This window comes from Bolinopsis microptera, chromosome 2, assembly GCF_026151205.1.
Source record: "Bolinopsis microptera isolate Bmic1 chromosome 2, MBARI_Bmic_1.0, whole genome shotgun sequence".
Taxonomy (NCBI): domain Eukaryota; kingdom Metazoa; phylum Ctenophora; class Tentaculata; order Lobata; family Bolinopsidae; genus Bolinopsis; species Bolinopsis microptera.
The window spans coordinates 472405-495737 of NC_087073.1; the positions used below are offsets into that span (position 1 = coordinate 472405).

Here is a 23333-nt window from a genome sequence, read left to right on the forward strand (position 1 = left end):
AAAATTACCCAAGTTAAAAGTTTTGGGTTGAACAAATAAAATTAAACCCCTGTTAAAAGGGTTGGGTTGAACACTAAAATTACCCAAAGTTAAAAATTTGGGTGGGAAAACTAAAATTACCCATTTAGAAATTGGATTGAAAAACTTTTAAAATTTTCCCATGTTAAAAGGGGGATTTAAAAAACTAAAATTTACCCAAGAAAAGTTGGATTGAAACACAAAATTAACCCCACGTTAATAGGGGTTGGGAAAAACACTAAAAATTTTCCCATGTTGAGTTGGGTTTTAACACAAAAATTAAACCCCTGGGTTTTTTTTCATTTTAACCCTAAAAAATTACCCATGGGTTTAAAAAAATTTGGAAATTTAAAAACTAAAATTACCCATGTTAAAGGGTTTTTTGAACACTAAAAAAATTTCCCCCCGTTAGAGTTTGGATTGAACACTAAAATTTTCCCCCTGTTAAAAGTTGGGTTGAACACTAAAAATTTCCCCTTTTAAATTTTGGGTTAACAAATTAAAAATTTCCCCCTGATTTGAGTTGGAATTTAACACTAAAAAATTTCCCTTTTTAAAGTTGGGTTAAAACTAAAAATTTTCCCCTGTTAATTGGTTGAACACCAAAAAATTAAACCCCTGTTAGAGTTGGAAATTTAACACTAAAAATTACCCCCCTTTTGAGTTGGATTTAACCCTAAAAATTTCCCACGTTAAGTTGGGTTGGGAAAACTAAAAATTTTCCATGTTAAAATTTTGGGTTGAAAAACTAAAATCCCCTTGTTAAAGTTGGATTTTTAAACTAAAATTAAACCCCTGTTAGAGTTGGAAATTTTTCCCCTAAAATTTTCCCATTATAAAAAATTGGATTGAAAAACTAAAAAAATTACCCATTTTTAGAGTTGGATTGAACACTAAAAAAATTAAACCCCTGTTAGATTTGGGTTGAACACTAAAATTCCCCCTGTTAGAAAATTGGATTTAACAACTTAAAAAATTACCCACGTTAAAAGTTGGATTTAACACTAAAATTCCCATTTTAGAGTTTGGGTTGAACACAAAATTAACCCACGTTAGAGGGTTTTATTGAACCTAAAATTACCCATGTTTTGAGTTGGGTTGAAAAACTTTTTAATTTTACCCCGTTTAAAAATTTGGGAAAAAACAAAAAAAATTACCCCCCTGGTTTAAAAGGTTTGGTTGAACCTAAAATTACCCCTGTTAGAGTTTGGATTTAAAAAACTAAAATTACCCATGTTAAAGTTTATTGGGGCACTAAAAAAAATTAAAACCCTGTTAGAGTTGGAATTTAACAAAAAAATTACCCAATTTTTAAGTTTTGGGTTGAAAAAAATAAAAAATTTTTCCCCGTTTGAAATTTTGGGTTGAAAAACTAAAATTAAAACCCCCCCTTAAAAGTTTTGGGTTGAACACTAAAATTTAAAACCCCTGTTTTAAAATTGGATTGAACTCAAAAAAAATTAAACCCCTGTTTTGAGTTGGATTGGGAAAACTAAAAAATTTTCCCATTTTTTGATTTTATTTAAACAAAATTTTCCCAGGTTTAAAGTTTGGGTTTTAACACTAAAATTACCCCTGTTTAAATTTTGGGTTGAACACTAAAATTACCCAAGTTCGAGTTGGGTTGAAAACTAAAATTACCCATGTTTAGAGGTTTTGGAAATTTAACACTAAAAAATTAAAAAATTGGTTAAAAGGATGGGTTGAACACTAAAATTAAAACCCCTGTTAAATTGGGTTGAAACACAAAATTACCCATATTAGAGTTGGATTGAACCCCAAAAATTAAACCCCGTTAAAGGGTTTGGGTTGGGAATCTAAAATTACCCATGTTAAAAGTTGGTTGAACTCTAAAAATTTCCCCCGTTTGGGGTTTGGGTTGAACAAATAAAATTACCCTGTTAGGTTTTGGGTTGAACCCTAAAATTAAACCCCTGTTTAAAATTGGAAATTTAAAAACAAAATTACCCATGTTTGAGGGGGGGATTTAAAAACTAAAAATTACCCAATTTTGAGTTGGATTTGAACACAAAATTACCCATGTTTAAAATTTTTGGGTTGAACACAAAAATTTACCCCCTTTAAAGTTGGAATTTAAAAACCTAAAAATTTTGTTTTAAATCCCAAATCTAACGTGGGAAATTTTTGTGTTTTACTCCAACTTTTCTGTCATTTTCCCCGCTTAAAAACTTTAAATTTTAAGGGGTTTTAAAATTGTTAAAGGGTTTTTGAACACTAAAAAAAATTACCCCTGTTTAAATTTTGGGTTTAAAAACTAAAAAAAACCCATGATTTGAGTTTGGGTTAACAAATTAAAAAATTTCCCATGTTAAATTTTTATTGGAAAAACTAAAAAAAACCCCCCGGGTTTGAGGGTTTTTTTGAACACTAAAAATTTCCCATGTTTGAGTTGGTTGAACCCCCTAAAATTCCCCCTGTTAGAGTTGGATTGAACACTAAAATTACCCATTTAAGGGGTTTTAAATTTGGAAAACTAAAAATTAAACCCCTTTTAGAGGGTTTGGGTTGAACAATAAAAATTTTAAACCCCCGTTAAAAGTTGGATTGAACACAAAAATTAAAACCCCTGTTAAAAGTTTGGGATAAAATGGGATTAAAGAAAAATGTATAATTATAAAAAGTATTTTTTCCCAAGGGTTTGAGGCCATTATTTTGAGCCCGTTTGGGCCAATTGTTAAACCCCCCCCCCCATTCCCCCCCCACGATCTTGGGGGGCGAAACATAACCCCCCTCCCCCCCTCGGAAAAAACCCCCAACTCGCTTCCCGGTTCCAAATTTTTTGGGTTTCGTTTTCGTTTTTAAAAATTAAAATTTTGACGAAGGGGGGTTTTCTGTTAAAAGTTAATGAAGGGGTACTTATTTTTCTAATTTTTGAGTTGCCCGGGGTTAGAAAACCGGGAAAAAAACCCGACTTAACGATTCACCCCCACTAACAAAGTTAAAAAAATTGTAAAAAAAAGGGGGCCCCAAAATTTATCCTTTTCTCCCAACCGTTTTAAAAGGAGAACACCAAATCCACCTCCCCAAAAGGTTTAAAAAAAAAAAGAACCAAAAAGAATGAAAACCCCCAATGCCCAAATTGGGAAAAACCCCAAAAAAATACCCCATGGTCCAGTGGGCCGCGCTTTAAAAAATTTCCCCATGGGGCAGTTTCCGCGTTTGACGTCCCATTCTTTTTTTTTTCTGGGTTTGGGGCATACTGTTTTCCCCGTTTTTTATCACTGTTCCCCATCATCCTCAGGGCCCCCCTTTTTTTTTGCCGGAAAATAGTGTGGAAAAAGGGAGTGTAAAAATATGGTAACTAAGTATGTAACAAGGTAACTAGTATGTAACTATGGTTTAAATAGTATTTAAAAAATGGTAACCCAGTAGGGGTTTTCTAATTTTAAAATATAGTGTAAAAATGGGAAAATATAGTGTAACCCAAGGTAACAAATATTTTAACTTGGTAACCAAATAGTTTTAAACCCATGGTAACTGTAGTGTAACAAAGGGAACTAGTAGTGTTAAAAATTTTTAACAAATAGGTAACTAAAGGGGAACTAGTAGTGAAAATTAAGGGTAAAATAGAAAGTAACTAAGGAAAAATTTTTTAACTAGGTAACTAGTAGTGTTAAATATGGAACAATAAATTTTAAAATATGGGGAACTGTAGTGTAACTATGGTAACTATTTTGGGAACTATGGTAACTAGTAGTGTTAACAAAAAAAAAAAGAATGTAAACTATGGAAAAAAGTAAATGTAAATATTGGGGAAATAGTATTTTAACTATGGTAACAATTTGGTTTTAACAAAGGTAACCAAGGTTTGTGTAAATATGGTAAATATTTATGTAACTAAAAAGGGCCCCGTAGTGTAAAATATTTTAAATAGGGAGTGTAACCATGGAAAATAGTAAAATTTTAAAATTGGACCTAGTAGTGTTTTCTATTTGGAAAATAATGTAACTAGGGAACTATTTGTGTAACAATGGTAAAATAGTAGTGTAACTATGGTTTTAAAATATTTGTGTAACTATGGTAACTAGTAAGTAAACTAAAAAATAACTTTTAAATGTAACTATGGTAACTAATGTGTAACAAAAATAACTATGTGAAAATAAAGGTTTAAATAGTAGTGTAAAATAAGGAAACCCAGTAGTGAAAAAAATGGTAACTTGTAGGTAACTAATGAAAAAGTAGTGGGAACAAAGGTTTTCTAAATATTTTAAAATGGTAACTATAGTTTAACATGGAAAAAATTTTTGTAAAAATGGGGAAAATAGTAGTGGGAACCCAAGGTAACTAGTAGGTAAAATAAGGAAAATAGTATTTTAACTATTTGGGAACTAGTATGTAAAAAAAGGTAACCCTTTTTGTTGGGAACCGTAGTGTAACTAAAAAATGGTAACTATATGTAACATTTTTAACTAGTAGTGTTTTCTATGGGAACCTAGTTTTAAAAATATGGGAAATAGTTTTGTAACAAAGGTAAACTAGTTGTGTAAATTATGGTAACTAGTTAAATTTTAACCCCATGGAAAAATTTGTGGTGGTACCCAGTAAGGGAACTATGGGAACAAGTAGTGTAACTATGGTAAATAAGTGTGGTAACTAGTAAATGTGGGGAACTAGAAGTGTAACCCATGGGAACTAGTAGTGGGAACAGGGAAAATTTGTAGTTTTAAAATAAGGGAACTAGTGTGGAAAACAAAGGAACCCAGTAAAATGTGGAAAAATAGTTTTAACTAAAAGGGAACAATAGTAGTGGAAAAATGGTAACCTAGTAATGTAACTATGGTAACAAAATTGTGTAACTAAAAGGAAAATAGTAGGTAACTAATGGTAACTGTTAAATTTTAACTAAGGAAAAAGAAAAGGGAAATATGGTTTAAAAAAGTATTGTCCCCATGGGAACTAGTGGGGGGAACTAGTAAATGTGGTAACTGTAGTGAAAATATGGAAAATAGTAGTGAAACATGGGAACTATTTGTGTAACAAAGGGAACCAAATGAAAAAATGGGAAAATATATTTTGGTAACTAATAGGGGTAAATATGGTTTAAATAGTAGTGAACTAAGGGAACTAGAAATGTGGTAACTATATTTTGGTAACTAGTATGAAAAATAAGGAAAAAAAGGTAGTGTAACAAAGGGAAATAGTAAGGGGAAAAATGGTAACTATTTTTGGGTTAAAAAAATATGGTAACCCATATGTAACTATGGAAAAAAGAATTTTAAACTATGGAAAATAAAGTGTCCCTTTGGGAACCAAATAGTTTAAAATATTTTAAAATAGTAATTTTTGGGGAAAATATTTTTGTAACTATGGGAACTAGGGAGGTAACTAAGGTAAATAGTATTTTGGAAAAATAGTAGGGTGGTTACTAGGAGGTAAAATTTTTTGGGAACAAAAGTGTTTAAATATGGGAACCAGTAGTGGGAACCCTTTGGGAACCCAGAAATGTAACTTGGAAAATAGTATGTGGGAAAATATATGTAACTAAGGGAACTTAGTGTAACTATGGTAACTAAATAGTAAGGAAATGGAAAATATAGGTAACCAAAGGTAACAAATAGGTAACTATGGAAAATAGAAGGTGTAAAAATATGGGAACTATAGTGAAAATAAGGTTTAAATAAAAAGGGGGGGAAAATAAAAGTTAACAAAGGGGAACTAGTATTTAAATAAGGGGCCAAAAGGGAAAATTAACTAAGGTAACTTTTATTTTAACTATGGTAAAAAGTAATTTAACTATGGAAAAAGTAGTGTAACCCATTTTGGAAAAAAAAAAGTGGGAAAATATGGTAACTAGAAATGTAACTATGGTAACTAGTATGTAACTATGGGTAACAAATAATGTAACATGGTTTCCCAGTAATTTTAAACAAAGGTAAAAAGAGTGTAACTATGGTAACAAAAATTTTAAATATGGTAAAAAGTAGTGTGGAAAAATTTGTGGGTAACCGGAAAGAACCCCTTTGGGAACCTATAAGGGAACTATGGGAACTAGTATGTAACTATGGTAACTATTAAAATGTAACATGGTAACTGAAATGTTGGGAACTATTTGTAACTTTTAAGGTAACCTAAATAGTGTAACTATGGTAACAAATAGTGGGGGTAACAAATAGTGTGGTTTAAATAGTAGTGAAAATAAAGGTAACCAAATAGTGTAACTAAAAATAACTATAGTGTAACTTGGTAACTAAAGTGTAACTATGGGAAAAAGTATTTTAACTAAGGTAACTTTTGTGTGGAAAAATAGTAGTGAACAAAGGGAACATTTGTTAAATAAGGTAACTATAAATGGGAAAAAATTTGGGAACTAGTTGTGAACCAAAGGGGAAATAGTAGTGTAACTATGGAAAAAAGTAGTGTAAAATATGGAAAATATAGTGTAAACTATGGTAACTAGTAGTGAACAAGGTAACTATAGTGTGGGAAATAGTAGTGTGGGTAACTAAAAGGTAACCCAAAGGTTTAAATTTTTAGGTAACAAGGTAACAATTATTTTAAAATGGGGGGCAGTAGTGTAACCCATGGAAAAATAAATGGGGAAAATAGTAGTGTAACTTGGTAAAAAAAGTAAATTGGGAAAATTTGGAACCCCAGGGGATGGGGGGGGGTTTTAAAATATTTTGGGGGTTTGGGGGTAACTATTTGTTTTAAAAAATGGTAACTATAGTTAAAAGGTAACTAGTAGTGTAACTATGGTAAAATATTTGTGTAACTATGGTAAATAATTTTGTGGTAACTATAGGGGTAACAAAAAAACTAGTATGTAACAAAGGGAACAAATAATGTAACCCATGGTAACAAATTGGAAAAATAAAGGTAACCCAAATTTGTGAACCAAAATTTAAAAAATTTTGTGAAACTATGGGAACTAGTTGGAAAAATGGTAACAGTTAATGGGAAAATAGTATTTAACCTTGGTTAAATAGTAGTGAAAAAATGGGAACTAGTAGGGGTGGGAACTATAGTGGGGGTTAAATATTTGTGTAAAAAGTGGGGGAAATATATGTAAAAATGGAAAATTAAATAGTGTAACTAAGGAAACTAGAAATGGGAACTATGGTAACTATAGTGTGGTAAAATAGTCTTAACAAAAAAACAAATAGTTTTAAAATAAATTTTTAAAAAGTAGGTAACTAAGGGAACCAAGTAGGAAAATATGGAACAAAATAGTGTTTAAATTGGTAACCAAAATTTGGGAACTAAAGGAAAAAAGTAATTTTGGAAACCCAAAATTTTAACTAAGGTAACTAGTAGTGTAACTAATTGGGGGAACCCAAGTGTAACAAGGGAACTATAGTGAAAATATTGGGAACTAGTGTTTAACTATGGAACTATTTGTTAACTAGGTAACCAAAGGTAACAAAGGTAACCCATTTGGTTGGAAAATAGTAGTGTAACTAAAAGGTATAGTATTGGGAACTATGGAAAAATATAAGGGAACTATGGTAAAATAGTTTGGTAAACTATGGAACCCATAAAGGGGGTAACCCATAATTAAACCCAAGGGGAACTAGTAGTGTAACTATGGTAACTAGTAGTGTAACTATGGTAACTAGTAGTGTAACTATGGTCTAGACTTAACTATGTAACTAGTAGGTGAACTATGGTAACTAGTAGTGTAACTATGGTAACTAGGTTAGTGTAACTATGGTAACTAGTAGTGTAACTATGAAACTAGTAGTGAAACTATGGTATCTAGTAGTGTAACTATGGTAACTAGTAGTGTAACTATGGTAACTAGTAGTGTAACTATGGTAACTAGTAGTGTGGCAACTAGTAGTGTAACTAGTAGTGTAACTAGTAGTGTAACTAGTAGTGTAACTATGGTAACTAGTAGTGTTACTATGGTAACTAGTAGTGTAACTATGGTAACTAGTAGTGTAACTATGGTAACTAGTAGTGTAACTATGGTAACTAGTAGTCCTCAGCCTTTAGTTGTGCCTGGAACGAATACCAAGTTAACACCTGACAAGTGCCGAGCTTAAATTCCTGTAACGGAAAATATAAATTGTTTGTTAAGTCGGTCCGTTAAAAAGAAATAAGTAAAAAATGAAATCAAATTATTTGTTCGAAACATGACAAAGAGTAACAAAGCAAATTTTCTTGGAAGACAGGAAACTTTGACTAAGACAGACGTTTTAAAAAGAGAAAGTGCACGAAAACGTCACTACAAAATAAATTCAAAATATTGATTACCTTTGAATAAAGTATGAAGCGAACGGCTCTTAAAACAGTCGACCATCTCTCAGGCATTGCTGCTACAAATAAAAACTACTAAAAATAAAAACCTACGACACAAATCCAACTAATTAATACAATTCAAAATCATCAAAGAGCTTAAATACGCAATTCTTGGCAGAATGATGTGTTGACACAAATAACTGAACTAAATTTACGCTACAAAAACGTCAAAACAGGGGTGTAGTGTACCCCTGCGTCAGAACATTGAATATTATTTATATCAAATCATGTCCTAATCCCCGAAAAATGCAATACAAACGATCATGAATACACAATGTAACATTTGAGGGCTGACACACCCACTTTCAGAGGAAGTACACACAAACGGAAGGAATGTAAAAACGTAAGAGTTATATTCGGGGAGATACTGAAGAACAATCTGGTGGAGTGTGTGAATTTTCTGAAGAGACAATTTTACTTTTAGTATGTACGTTATAAGGACAAAAAACAGTATCGTCGCAGCATGCCAAGGAAATGACTATCAATATTGTTATACAGTGCTGTTGACAAGACATCACTAAGTTCTACTGACATAGGTGGGATACCAGATAGGGTATATAGGGAGCACATAACTACATATAATAGCATATAATAGCATATAATAGCATATAATAGCATATAACTACATATAATAGCAAATAATAAGCATTTGTCAGTCTTGAGACTTGTTGATGTTTCCAAGTTGGTAAAGTGTGAACGGAGATGGGAGTACTGTGTGAATTTGTCCTTTCCTTAATTTATTTTAATTTTGTAGCCCTAGTAGTCTAATACTTAAGTACTTAAAAAAGAGAGATAATATTGAGAATTTTATTTTAGCGTCCTTTAGTCTAGTAAGGTGTGATTCGTCTGATTGCACAGGAATTTTGTAGCGAATATTGGCGATAATGAAATCATAGCGTCTAGTTAAGATAGTTATGATAGTTATGATACACCTAGTTACCATAGTTACACGACAATGTTACGACAACAGGGTGTTGTAAAACTGTTTTAATTTGGAACTGCTTGATTAAATTATGGCGTCTTATGGTTACATAGAGGACATATTTTACACTACTTTGGTACTGATATCACTTTGAAAGGACTTTAACGAGATATGTCGTCACTATGACGTCACTGTGACTTTGAAAGGAAGACTGATGTGATCACCTTAGTCACTGATGACTGTGCCCGTCGTTCAAGCCAGGGTCTAATAACTTATTTAAGTTATTTATAACGGACACTCAGATAAGAGCAAGTGGTGCTCCGAAAAGGGAATGTAGAGAATGTAGAGAAAAGACGTTCGGTAAAATTTTTCGGAAAATTTCTTTCATGAATTAATTCTGGCAATGAGAAATGGAAATTCTAACGAGATTTCTTTCTGGCAATTTGAAGTTAAGGGGGTGTCCAGCGTGGCTCACAGTTACAGGGTTGAAACTAGAAATTTATAAATGAGAAATGATAGTCACAGCAAGTTTTAACGTAAAGTGTGCAAATCACAGTGCAAGAAAACAAAATTGCGGACGAGAAAAATACACACACAACGTATGATACTATCACATCCAATACTATCAGGATAACAAGGAAACTAATTTCCCTCCCTTCAAAGAAGTGTGCTTATCCGTAGAACGACTGGTCGAAACTTGAAAACTAGATTGGCCTTTATAACATGTCCACCAGGTAACCAGGTAACCAGGTAACCAGGTAACCAGGTAACCAGGTAACTAGGTAACCAGGTAACCAAGTAACCAGGTAACCAGGTAACCAGGTAACCATGTAACCAGGTAACCAGGTAACTAGGTAACCAGGTAACCAAGTAACCAGGTAACCATGTAACCAGGTAACCATGTAACAAGGTAACCAGGTAAACAGGTAAACAGGTGACCAGGTAAACAGGTGACCAGGTAACCAGGTAACCAGGTAACCAGGTAACCAGGTAACCAGGTAACCAGGTAACCAGGTAACCAGGTAACCAGGTAACCAGGTAACCAGGTAACCAGGTAACCAGGTAACCAGGTAACCAGGTAGATTGGCCTTTATAACATGTCCACGGATCTTGCAGCAGAGGCGTGTTTCATGTTTGAGATGTTAGTAACAAGCTAGTTCAAAGTTTACATACGTGATTGCTTGTGAAGATGTATATCCAGTTTCAAGGTTCCACCTAAGTTTCTACCAGTCTCTCAACCGATCAGTACACATTTAGTGAAAGATATCAACAAACAAAGTAAGACATGTGGACGGGTACGTAAATGGTCGATTTAATAAAAAATGTCATATTGTTCAATAACAATCTAAATATAAATCAATCAAACCGTGTATTTATACACAACATGTAGTACTTTATAAAGAACTACATGTTTTAGCGACCAACTGAACAATTTTTTGGCATGTAAGTTAAGCTGCCCTTTACGAATACTGCCCTCTGGGGTCTGGCAAATACTGACGTAATGGGGACGTAAATAGAACGCCCGCTTAAACACTTACTAAATTCCTTATTAAATGAACAACTTACCCTTTCCCGAATAATGGCCAGTATCGTGTCTTTAAACCCCATGGTAGCAAGATATAGCAAGATATAGCAAGATATAGCAAGATATAGCAAGATATAGCAAGATATAGCAAGATATAGCAAGATATATCAAGATATAGCAAGATATAGCAAGATATAGCCAGATATAGCAAGATATAGCAAAGTCGTTTTGAATAGCAGATATCAGACGTACAAAAGACACGCTATACTAAGCACTATTAAACCCTAATACCTGTACTACAACGTACACTTTAAGTGGGGATTGTGTTCTATAGTAACCCGGTGCATGGTATCTATGGTAACTAGTAGTGTAACTATGGTAACTAGTAGTGTAACTAGTAGTGTAACTATGGTAACTAGTAGTGTAACTATGGTAACTAGTAGTGTAACTATGGTAACTAGTAGTGTAACTATGGTAACTAGTAGTGTAACTATGGTAACTAGTAGTGTAACTATGGTAACTAGTAGTGTTACTATGGTAACTAGTAGTGTAACTATGGTAACTAGTAGTGTAACTATGGTAACTAGTAGTGTTACTATGGTAACTAGTAGTGTAACTATGGTAACTAGTAGTGTTACTATGGTAACTAGTAGTGTTACTATGGTAACTAGTAGTGTTACTATGGTAACTAGTAGTGTTACTATGGTAACTAGTAGTGTAACTATGGTAACTAGTAGTGTAACTATGGTAACTAGTAGTGTTACTATGGTAACTAGTAGTGTTACTATGGTAACTAGTAGTGTTACTATGGTAACTAGTAGTGTAACTATGGTAACTAGTAGTGTAACTATGGTAACTAGTAGTGTTACTATGGTAACTAGTAGTGTTACTATGGTAACTAGTAGTGTTACTATGGTAACTAGTAGTGTTACTATGGTAACTAGTAGTGTTACTATAGTAACTAGTAGTGTTACTATAGTAACCCGGTGCTTGGTATCTAATTAATCCATTATAGCTGCATCGTGATTATCACCAAATTATGTCGTCACTTGGTGACGATATCAATGAAAATAATATATGAAACTTTAATTAATAACAATAATTATTTCTTATTAACAAGTAAGGATTTACGTACTTACAACGTACAATGTACTTACAACGTACAATGTACTTACAACGTACAATGTACTCACAACATACTTAAAACGTACAATGTACTTACAACGTACAATGTACTTACAACGTACTTACATTGTATGCAGTTATCTGTAGTTTTATCTTCTCTATCACATCACTGCTTGCTTCTTTTTCCAACACTTCCTGTAACGTGTGGTATGATCAATAGAGTGATGCAGCAAAATAGATTAGTTACATTGTTTCATGGTTTCGCGAATGACGATAATTGCATATTTTTATATCCTATCGTCGAATTTCATCACTGTGATTTCATAGCCAGCATTTGTTTTATGGTTCGAACTGAATTAACAATTTCCAGAAAAAAACTACGCCACTATTTTAAATTACTAAGTGAATTGCGTCAAGCCTGTAATGATATCATATACTTCATTATACCAGGTTATTCGTGGTGGTAACTAGTAGTAACCATGGTAACTAGTAGTAACCATGGTAACTAGTGGTAACTGATGACGATGTGTAAATTTTAAAGCCACCCAGTAAAGCAAGAACTCAACACAAAAAAAAGAGATGTCGGGATTTAACAAGAGAACTATCAACTAAGTTTTAAACAACAGTACATTATTTGAAACAGGAATGGAGACATCTATAGTTTTACCAGCCTCAGGCTAAGGCTAAGTAAGGGATGTTGAAAACCTGATCGAAACAAAAGAAAAGCACATAAAACAAGTAGATAATAACGGTAGATGATAAGTTGAGATCGGAGCTGGGCACTAACTGTACAACTACAGCACTTCTGATGTTCGAACAAAGGAAAGTGGCAGGCTCCGCAGTAAGTAAAAGCGTGGAAGAGAGTCTCTCTCTCTCTGTAGAAGGTGATTTAATACACGATTATTTCGCGGTAAGGTGCAACAAAAAGTAGGGCGTTACACGTTATGCCAGTTGCACACCTTCTATTTTAAAACTACGATTATTGAGTTGAAGTGAGGTCATGACGCGATACAATACTGCGGTGTTCCTGCGAAAGATACAAAAGTTGATTCCACAAACTTTAAAATTGGTTTGAAGCGTACTGCGAAACCTGGACGTATGTGCTACTGGAAAACGAATTGAAAGTTGGTAATGAATATTAACAGAAGGCAACGTTACCATGGCAACATTTCACGTAAAACGTATCGTTGGTATGCACGAGTAGCAAAATTAACCACAGAAAAATTGTCAAAAATAGAAAGGGACTAATTAACGACGAGTAATTATTTTCAGCCACAAATTCTAGTAACCATGGTAACTAGTAGTGTAACCATGGTAACTAGTAGTAATTCTACAGGAATAACCGTGATTTTAGCTGTGCAATGGGTACGGAGCAATAATATGTTAATAACATGACCTATACTATTGAAATAGCACTGAACTAGAGTTGAAACCACCATATAAAGTCAAAGATACAACTGTCGAATGTTTCTCTACACTTGAAATTGAGCAAGGCAGCATGATGTGTCTAATTAATAATTATCGCCGCACTAAAGTTTTTGCAAGCAGTCTGCATTTTAGTTCAATTATCGTGACATGTGCAGTGGAACAGGTTTATACTTTATTATTAAGTTGGCAACAATAAAAAAGAAGCAGAACTGCGACGATCTGACCAGCTGATATGACAGTGCTGTTAAGTTACTCGAGTAAGCATGTACCGTTACGTTAGGGTCACTCTCTAATTTAACAGAGAACTGGATCTTGCGGACAAGGTGAACTGGATTGTAAGACCCCGGAAACCGGTTTATCAAGAAGGTGGCAGCCGACGTTTGGACATTTAGCAAGATTAGTAAAGTAATCTAGCCTAACTTACGACTAAGGTTTAGGGTGTTCATATGTTGTGGTTACTGAAGTCAATCTAACGTCATTGACAAGTTTGTTAAAAATAGCGCGCCTTGAAAACCTTGAGAAAATGAGTAGGATACGTTTATTTATCCTGAGTAAATGAAATGCACTGATGGAAACTTTCATCAAGTCTAAAAACGCATTTTCTGACGACGTGGGGCGTTTAATCCGAAATAAATTGAATCAAGCAAATTCCAGAAAAAAGTCGATTCAACTATCAAGTACATACGATACTGTAAGGTTACTATGGTAACTAGTAGTGTAACTATGGTAACTAGCAGTAAGATTCAACTATCAAGTACATACGATACTGTAAAGTTACTATGGTAACTAGTAGTGTAACTATGGTAACTAGTAGTGTAACTATGGTAACTAGTAGTAAGATTTAACTATCAAGTACATACGATACTGTAAAGTTACTATGGTAACTAGTAGTGTAACTATGGTAACTAGTAGTGTAACTATGGTAACTAGTAGTAAGATTTAACTATCAAGTACATACGATACTGTAAAGTTACTATGGTAACTAGTAGTGTAACTATGGTAACTAGTAGTGTAACTATGGTAACTAGTAGTAAGATTTAACTATCAAGTACATACGATACTGTAAAGTTACTATGGTAACTAGTAGTGTAACTATGGTAACTAGTAGTGTAACTATGGTAACTAGTAGTAAGATTTAACTATCAAGTACATACGATACTGTAAAGTTACTATGGTAACTAGTAGTGTAACTATGGTAACTAGTAGTGTAACTATAATAACTAGCAGTAAGATTCAACTATCAAGTACATACGATACTGTAAAGCCTGGTCTGTGAATAAATTAAACTTTAAAATATTACGATTCGTTTTAGCACTTAACATACGTAACTTCATTGAGTCCAGATGCTGTTGTCATGACAACAGATGCTGTTGTCATGACAACAGATGGAACGTCATGACAACAGATGCTGTTGTCATGACAACAGATGCTGTTGTCATGACAACAGATGGAACGTCATGACAACAGATGCTGTTGTCATGACAACAGATGGAACGTCATGACAACAGATGCTGTTGTCATGACAACAGATGGAACGTCATGACAACAGATGCTGTTGTAATGACAACAGATGGAACGTCTAACATACCAGTAACAACCTTAAACACCTGCCATGTTACATGGACTGTACAACATGCCAAGATTGGAATATTTCAGCACGCATCCCATAATACAGTTATTAAATGAACTACTCACCCTTTTCCGAATAACTGTTCGTATTAACTCCCTAAATCCCATAAATAAATAAGAACCGGCTCGCACAAACAATAGACTACACGCTGTGAGTGGAATAACCATGGACGAGTGTGACACAAAGGGGGGGACAGTGGACAACCCACCAATCAAACAAGGTTCAGGATATCACGTGACCTAGTTAAGCTCACGTGACTGAAAAGAAGAAGCCTTCACGGGTACATTACACAGGGGACCAAATCAAATAGCGGGCCCTGCTCCTACACTAGCGACCTCATTAACGCTAGATTCTGTTTTGATAAGGTTAAATGACGAAACCATGTAGAGTCGGATTGGTTTACCCCAGGGGTGAAGGGTGGTCTCCAGGGACAGGACACTTAGCGAGCATTCAGAGGTGGATTAACCCATTTTGTATTATAATTTGCTGAAGCATAATAGGCGACAAACCAAATTTTAACCCACAGATGAATTGACACTTGTTGCCTGAAATGAGGTAAGATAATAGCTGCTGATCACAAGGCGTGAAATAAACGATACATCGCCTGAATAGCTTTCAATCTCCTTATATGTGCATCACGTGATCAAATCGACATTCAGCGACAAAAGGAGCATACAACTGAACACAATGGAGACGCACCATTCGGCGTTTATCAGATATTAACACCGTCCTAGGAGTCCAGAAAGTAGCTCATCAGGCTAATGAGATTTGTGAATAGTATCACTTATCAGGTGATATAGTGAGCCGTGTCACGTGACAGAAGAAGCTGTGAGATCAGCTTGAATAATATCGTTCATATAATATATCAATGTAAGCCTGATTAATTGATTGCTGCGACTGTCGACACAAGCAGGGGTTCCTTATTAAGCGAGCGCCGCGCGGTTCACATATTTTGCATGAATAGTTACCATGGTTACACTACTAGTTACCATGGTAATAACCGTGTATTTTGCATGTGTACCACGAATAATATAATCGGCGCTCATAGTAATGAATATAAAACGGCAATCTGCTTGTGCGAATTGAAAGAGAGCGTCCTCAGACACTGATTAAATGTCCAGATGTAAACGCACAGCTGACCGTAAAGTAACATACTTATTAAACAAATTTCTACGTAAAGTAAGACAAGTGATGAATTGTGCGAGGAATTTAATGATATCTTTTAATTGGAGGTAAAACGCTTTATATATATTCATAATTTCACCAACCTTGTTCAAAGTTTCAATACCCTGCGCCTCAAGTGCGTCAGTGATATCGTAAAATATATCCTGAGACTCCACATTGCACAGCACCTGGGTAAAATCATATATTAAGGAGTATTTTCGACATTATAATCTCTGAATATGTAATAGGAATTATTATTATTAACTTAAGGAGGTCAACAAAAAAATTGCGTCCATCATTTTGAAAGGTAAGAGTGATTTGATGGCTTCGGTACCAATTAGCCGAAAAGATAACCAGCCAAATTTCCTGGATGAACACAAACAAACATTATACCATGAATAATGAATATGATCATAATGATATCATAACAATACTTTGGTTGTACGCGCTAACTAAATCTTTGATTAATTGTTATTGTGTTAGCAGTACTGTGAGTGATTGTATAAGATGAGAATGAGTGTATTGATACTACTCCTGATGTTACTCGTAGCAGTGAGTAGTAAACCCCTCCGCAAGCAGCCAGTTAGTGAGGAACAACTCACTAAACCTCTCTCGGTGCTGTACCCAGTGGAGGAAGTACAACCAGCAGAGAGATTCAGGGTTCGTTTTCGATTGTTGCTAGGGCAGGTTTTTAAAAAATGTCTAAGTCAGAATTACTAGCTGTATTTTGTATAACGAAGTTGTAAGTCGCACGCCAATAAGGCTTCAACAGAACTTGGAATTGAGCCAAAAATAAAAAGCTTACAACCAGCCGTGACACGTCCAATTCCGCAGAAGCTAGGACGAAACGAGAACAGAGTTAACGAGCAGAGAAATGTAACGAAGGTGAGAGTGAGGGGTGAGGAGCAAGATCTGGTTGACACCTTAGTAACACTTAGTAACCCCTAGTAACACCTAGTAACACTTAGTAACACTTAGTAACACCTAGTAACCCCTAGTAACACCTAGTAACACCCTGACCTCAGGTGAGAGTGAGGGGTGAGGAGCAAGATCTGGTTGAAGGGGACATGATCGCTCCGAGGATACAGCGACTCATACAGAGAGACGGTAAACCTGTGCTACAGAAGGGCTCCACTACCGGACTCTGGCCTGATGGTGGGTATAGTGATGAGATCAAGTCTTAGATCGCTCCGTTAGTGCGAATAAGTAGAATAAAATTCATTTCTCCGACTAAATCCTTGCCGGTCAATCCCAATTATTTCTGTTTGGTAAAAATTCCCAAGGTTCTATTTGCCCAGGTCGCATCCCATATACATTTGGTTCTGGTATCACCGGATACAAGAAGGACGTTATCCAGCAAGCAATGGAGCACTGGTCGAGTCAGACTTGTTTAAAGTTTGAGAAGAAAGCCGCTGACGACGAAGATTATGTCCAGTTCTTCAGCGGAGGGGGGTGCTACTCAGATCTTGGTAAGTGGTGTGTTATAAACTTCTTTATGTCAGCGGAGGGGGGTGCTACTCAGATCTTGGTAAGTGGTGTGTTAAACTTCTTTATGTCAGCGGAGGGGGGTGCTACTCAGATCTTGGTAAGTGGTGTGTTATAAACTTCTTTATGTCAGCGGAGGGGGGTGCTACTCAGATCTTGGTAAGTGGTGTTTTATAAACTTCTTTATGTCAGCGGAGGGGGGTGCTACTCAGATCTTGGTAAGTGGTGTGTTATAAACTTCTTTATGACAGCGGAGGGGGGTGCTACTCAGATCTTGGTAAGTGGTGTGTTATAAACTTCTTTATGTCAGCGGAGGGGGGTGCTACTCAGATCTTGGTAAGTGGTGTGTTATAAACTTCTTTATGTCAGCGGAGGGGGGTGCTACTCAGATCTTGGTAAGTGGTGTGTTATAAACTTCTTTATGTCAGCGGAGGGGGGTGCTACTCAGATCTTGGTAAGTGGTGTGTTATAAACTTCTTTATGTCAGCGGAGGGGGGTGCTACTCAGATCTTGGTAAGTGGTGTGTTATAAACTTCTTTATGTCAGCGGAGGGGGGTGCTACTCAGATCTTGGTAAGTGGTGTGTTATAAACTTCTTTATGTCAGCGGAGGGGGGTGCTACTCAGATCTTGGTAAGTGGTGTGTTATAAACTTCTTTATGTCAGCGGAGGGGGGTGCTACTCAGATCTTGGTAAGTGGTGTGTTATAAACTTCTTTATGTCAGCGGAGGGGGGTGCTACTCAGATCTTGGTAAGTGGTGTGTTATAAACTTCTTTATGTCAGCGGAGGGGGTGCTACTCAGATCTTGGTAAGTGGTGTGTTATAAACTTCTTTATGTCAGCGGAGGGGGGTGCTACTCAGATCTTGGTAAGTGGTGTGTTATAAACTTCTTTATGTCAGCGGAGGGGGGTGCTACTCAGATCTTGGTAAGTGGTGTGTTATAAACTTCTTTATGTCAGCGGAGGGGGGTGCTACTCAGATCTTGGTAAGTGGTGTGTTATAAACTTCTTTATGTCAGCGGAGGGGGGTGCTACTCAGATCTTGGTAAGTGGTGTGTTATAAACTTCTTTATGTCAGCGGAGGGGGGTGCTACTCAGATCTTGGTAAGTGGTGTGTTATAAACTTCTTTATGTCAGCGGAGGGGGGTGCTACTCAGATCTTGGTAAGTGGTGTGTTATAAACTTCTTTATGTCAGCGGAGGGGGTGCTACTCAGATCTTGGTAAGTGGTGTGTTATAAACTTCTTTATGTCAGCGGAGGGGGTGCTACTCAGATCTTGGTAAGTGGTGTGTTATAAACTTCTTTATGACAGCGGAGGGGGGTGCTACTCAGATCTTGGTAAGTGGTGTGTTATAAACTTCTTTATGTCAGCGGAGGGGGGTGCTACTCAGATCTTGGTAAGTGGTGTGTTATAAACTTCTTTATGACAGCGGAGGGGGGTGCTACTCAGATCTTGGTAAGTGGTGTGTTATAAACTTCTTTATGTCAGCGGAGGGGGGTGCTACTCAGATCTTGGTAAGTGGTGTGTTATAAACTTCTTTATGTCAGCGGAGGGGGGTGCTACTCAGATCTTGGTAAGTGGTGTGTTATAAACTTCTTTATGTCAGCGGAGGGGGGTGCTACTCAGATCTTGGTAAGTGGTGTGTTATAAACTTCTTTATGTCAGCGGAGGGGGGTGCTACTCAGATCTTGGTAAGTGGTGTGTTATAAACTTCTTTATGTCAGCGGAGGGGGGTGCTACTCAGATCTTGGTAAGTGGTGTGTTATAAACTTCTTTATGTCAGCGGAGGGGGGTGCTACTCAGATCTTGGTAAGTGGTGTGTTATAAACTTCTTTATGTCAGCGGAGGGGGGGTGCTACTCAGATCTTGGTAAGTGGTGTGTTATAAACTTCTTTATGTCAGCGGAGGGGGGTGCTACTCAGATCTTGGTAAGTGGTGTGTTATAAACTTCTTTATGTCAGCGGAGGGGGGTGCTACTCAGATCTTGGTAAGTGGTGTGTTATAAACTTCTTTATGACAGCGGAGGGGGGTGCTACTCAGATCTTGGTAAGTGGTGTGTTATAAACTTCTTTATGTCAGCGGAGGGGGGTGCTACTCAGATCTTGGTAAGTGGTGTTTTATAAACTTCTTTATGTCAGCGGAGCTGAGGGGGGGTGCTACTCCTTTATAAACTTCTTTATGACCGTCGCGTGTGATCCCTGATAGTCTGAGCTCGGCCTTATCTCAGAGTCCATGTAATAAAAGCGACATTTTGTTTTAAGTTATTGCAGAACTCTGAGATATTTTATTACATGTAATAAAATCGACATTTTGTTTTTAGTCATTGCAGAAAATGTAAATGTAAAACTGTATACTCTCATAAGGTGTGTACGGAGGGAAACAGCTAATATCTATTGGACCCCAGTGTGTCAGACTAGGAGTTATTGTGCACGAGATTGGGCACGCAATAGGGTTCTACCACGAGCAATCCCGTCCAGACAGAGATAACTACGTGATGATAAAACTACAAAACACAAGACCAGGAACAGCAGACAACTTTGCAAAGTACAGCAGGGATTACATTGACATGAGAGGGGTTCCTTACGATTATGGGAGTATCATGCACTATAGAGCTAAAGCTTTCAGTGTAAACGGGGGAGAGACAGTGGTGCCGATAGTGGAGAAGGGAGAGAAAGTGCCACAAATTGGGCAACGGATCAAGTTAAGTGCTCAAGACGTACAGTTGGCTAAAACTATGTACAACTGTGGAGTGGTTCCCAAGACACCTCCAACACCTTCAGCAGACGAACAGTCTTGCGTGGACATGTCTCCTTTGTGCAGTGATTGGGCCGCTGTTGGGCTCTGTACTTCTGGTAATTTCGTGGTTTTTATGTTGAAGAACTGTCAGATATCATGCGGTGTTTGTTCGGTAAAGTTTGTCAGGAGTCAAGAGATGATGAGTAGCGCAAAATTAGCGCAAAGTAAGGTCGGGGACACATTCGTAGAGCTGACAATAGAAATTGTTGACAAAAGAGAAGCACAGCTGCAGATTTTCCACAGGGAATTGGGAGCCGGTAATTGGAGCTTTGGAGCTATGGAATGAGACGAAAGTTCTTTAAAAACGATCCAATATATGCAGTGTACAACCTACAGCCTGAAACCGAGTATGAGTTTGTCGTGAGATATTCAGTTGAGCGTGGCATGTGGTCTGAGTTTTCGGAGGTACTGGATTTGACTACGACGACCAAAGAGGATCAGGACCAAGCGTGAACAGTGAACACTCAAGGGTAAACATCGGGCACAAATGACTGGTATTTTAAAACGCGCTGTGAGCAGGGCATAGCCATCAGAATTAGGACGAACTGGTGCCATCAAGGTCGTTGCTCGCCATAACAACAAACCACATGTTTACGTCAATTGATCCTGTCAACTTAACATTAGTTCCTGGCTTATTTCTACAAATCATTAGTAAGAACGTAGGTGAAATTATTAGCAATTTGATTGAGGCGCGTTACATTAAGCTCCAAACTACGCCGCGCACTCGATATAACCCCACGTGGAAAACTTCAGTGGGATACAATCTAACCACAAAGTTGCTGATTAGTGAATACCTTACACCGCAAAGTTTGGAAATCATTAGATTGAGGAATGAAACTACGACTGTTCTAAAACCAAGACTGAAAAGACACACTTTTGTACCTGTTATTATTATATTATGTTAATTGAAGCTGGGTAAAATGTGATCTGGTGAAAATAAGTGCAGATTGTTAATTATAATGTTATTTCTGTTATGTTTTTTGATAGATATATAAGTGTTTCATGACTCAAATCGTCAATTCGAGAAAATTATGAAGCGAAATATTAGTCCAAGAGGCTTATATCAAAAAGAAGCAATTGTAATTATGGTGCGTAGAATTAGAATTGAAGCAACTTTTCCTGATTTTATGTTTTCTTATTTGTTAACATTACACCTCATGTAGCATGTAGTTATTTGTTACCTTGCTACCTAACTACTCCCTGCTACTAGAGTATATTTGTTACCTTGCTACCTAACTACTCCCTGCTACTAGAGTATATTTGTTACCTTGCTACCTAACTACTCCCTGCTACTAGAGTATATTTGTTACCTTGTTACCTAACTACTCCCTGCTACTAGAGTATATTTGTTACCTTGCTACCTAACTACTCCCTGCTACTAGAGTATATTTGTTACCTTGTTACCTAACTACTCCCTGCTACTAGAGTATATTTGTTACCTTGCTACCTAACTACTCCCTGCTACTAGAGTATATTTGTTACCTTGCTACCTAACTACTCCCTGCTACTAGAGTATATTTGTTACCTTGCTACCTAACTACTCCCTGCTACTAGAGTATATTTGTTACCTTGCTACCTAACTACTCCCTGCTACTAGAGTATATTTGTTACCTTGCTACCTAACTACTCCCTGCTACTAGAGTATATTTGTTACCTTGCTACCTAACTACTCCCTGCTACTAGAGTATATTTGTTACCTTGCTACCTAACTACTCCCTGCTACTAGAGTATATTTGTTACCTTGTTACCTAACTACTCCCTGCTACTAGAGTATATTTGTTACCTTGTTACCTAACTACTCCCTGCTACTAGAGTATATTTGTTACCTTGTTACCTAACTACTCCCTGCTACTAGAGTATATTTGCTACCTTGCTACCTAACTACTCCCTGCTACTAGAGTATATTTGTTACCTTGTTACCTAACTACTCCCTGCTACTAGAGTATATTTGTTACCTTGTTACCTAACTACTCCCTGCTACTAGAGTATATTTGTTACCTTGCTACCTAACTACTCCCTGCTACTAGAGTATATTTGTTACCTTGCTACCTAACTACTCCCTGCTACTAGGGTATATTTGTTACCTTGCTACCTAACTACTCCCTGCTACTAGAGTATATTTGTTACCTTGCTACCTAACTACTCCCTGCTACTAGAGTATATTTGTTACCTTGCTACCTAACTACTCCCTGCTACTAGAGTATATTTGTTACCTTGCTACCTAACTACTCCCTGCTACTAGAGTATATTTGTTACCTTGTTACCTAACTACTCCCTGCTACTAGAGTATATTTGTTACCTTGCTACCTAACTACTCCCTGCTACTAGAGTATATTTGTTACCTTGTTACCTAACTACTCCCTGCTACTAGAGTATATTTGTTACCTTGCTACCTAACTACTCCCTGCTACTAGAGTATATTTGTTACCTTGCTACCTAACTACTCCCTGCTACTAGAGTATATTTGTTACCTTGCTACCTAACTACTCCCTGCTACTAGAGTATATTTGTTACCTTGCTACCTAACTACTCCCTGCTACTAGAGTATATTTGTTACCTTGCTACCTAACTACTCCCTGCTACTAGAGTATATTTGTTACCTTGCTACCTAACTACTCCCTGCTACTAGAGTATATTTGTTACCTTGTTACAAATATACTCTTAACTTAACTTAACTTACTTAACTAGTGGTTAAGGGGTTTTAGTGGTTAAGGGGTTTTAGTGGTTAAGGGGTTTTAGTGGTTAAGGGGTTTTAGTGGTTAAGGGGTTTTCCAAAACTCCAGGGGCTCGTGAAGTGTCTTACACAACCTCTCCGAGCCCAAGATCCGTAGTGCGTGGTGAAGAGCCACACCCTTCTCGAGGTGCCACTGTTAAGCTTAGTAGCCTGTTCTGGGTGATTCCAGTTAAAACAGGTGAACGGTAACAGAACACTGCGGCTCTAGACCAGTACAGGTCGAAAAATATAACCGGGACATCTGT

At 36.5% G+C, this 23333-nt stretch overlaps 1 long non-coding RNA gene across 1 annotated transcript; it reads right to left on the reverse strand.

The window, feature by feature from the left end:
- Nucleotides 1-7960: 7960 nt before the first annotated feature.
- LOC134811183 (uncharacterized) lies at nucleotides 7961-16264 on the reverse strand. The gene is made up of 3 exons (XR_010159767.1): nucleotides 16179-16264; nucleotides 11979-12047; nucleotides 7961-7980 (listed from the first exon to the last, which is right to left on the reverse strand). It is a non-coding gene; the product is annotated as an uncharacterized LOC134811183 (long non-coding RNA).
- Between the last annotated feature and the right edge of the window lie 7069 nt (nucleotides 16265-23333).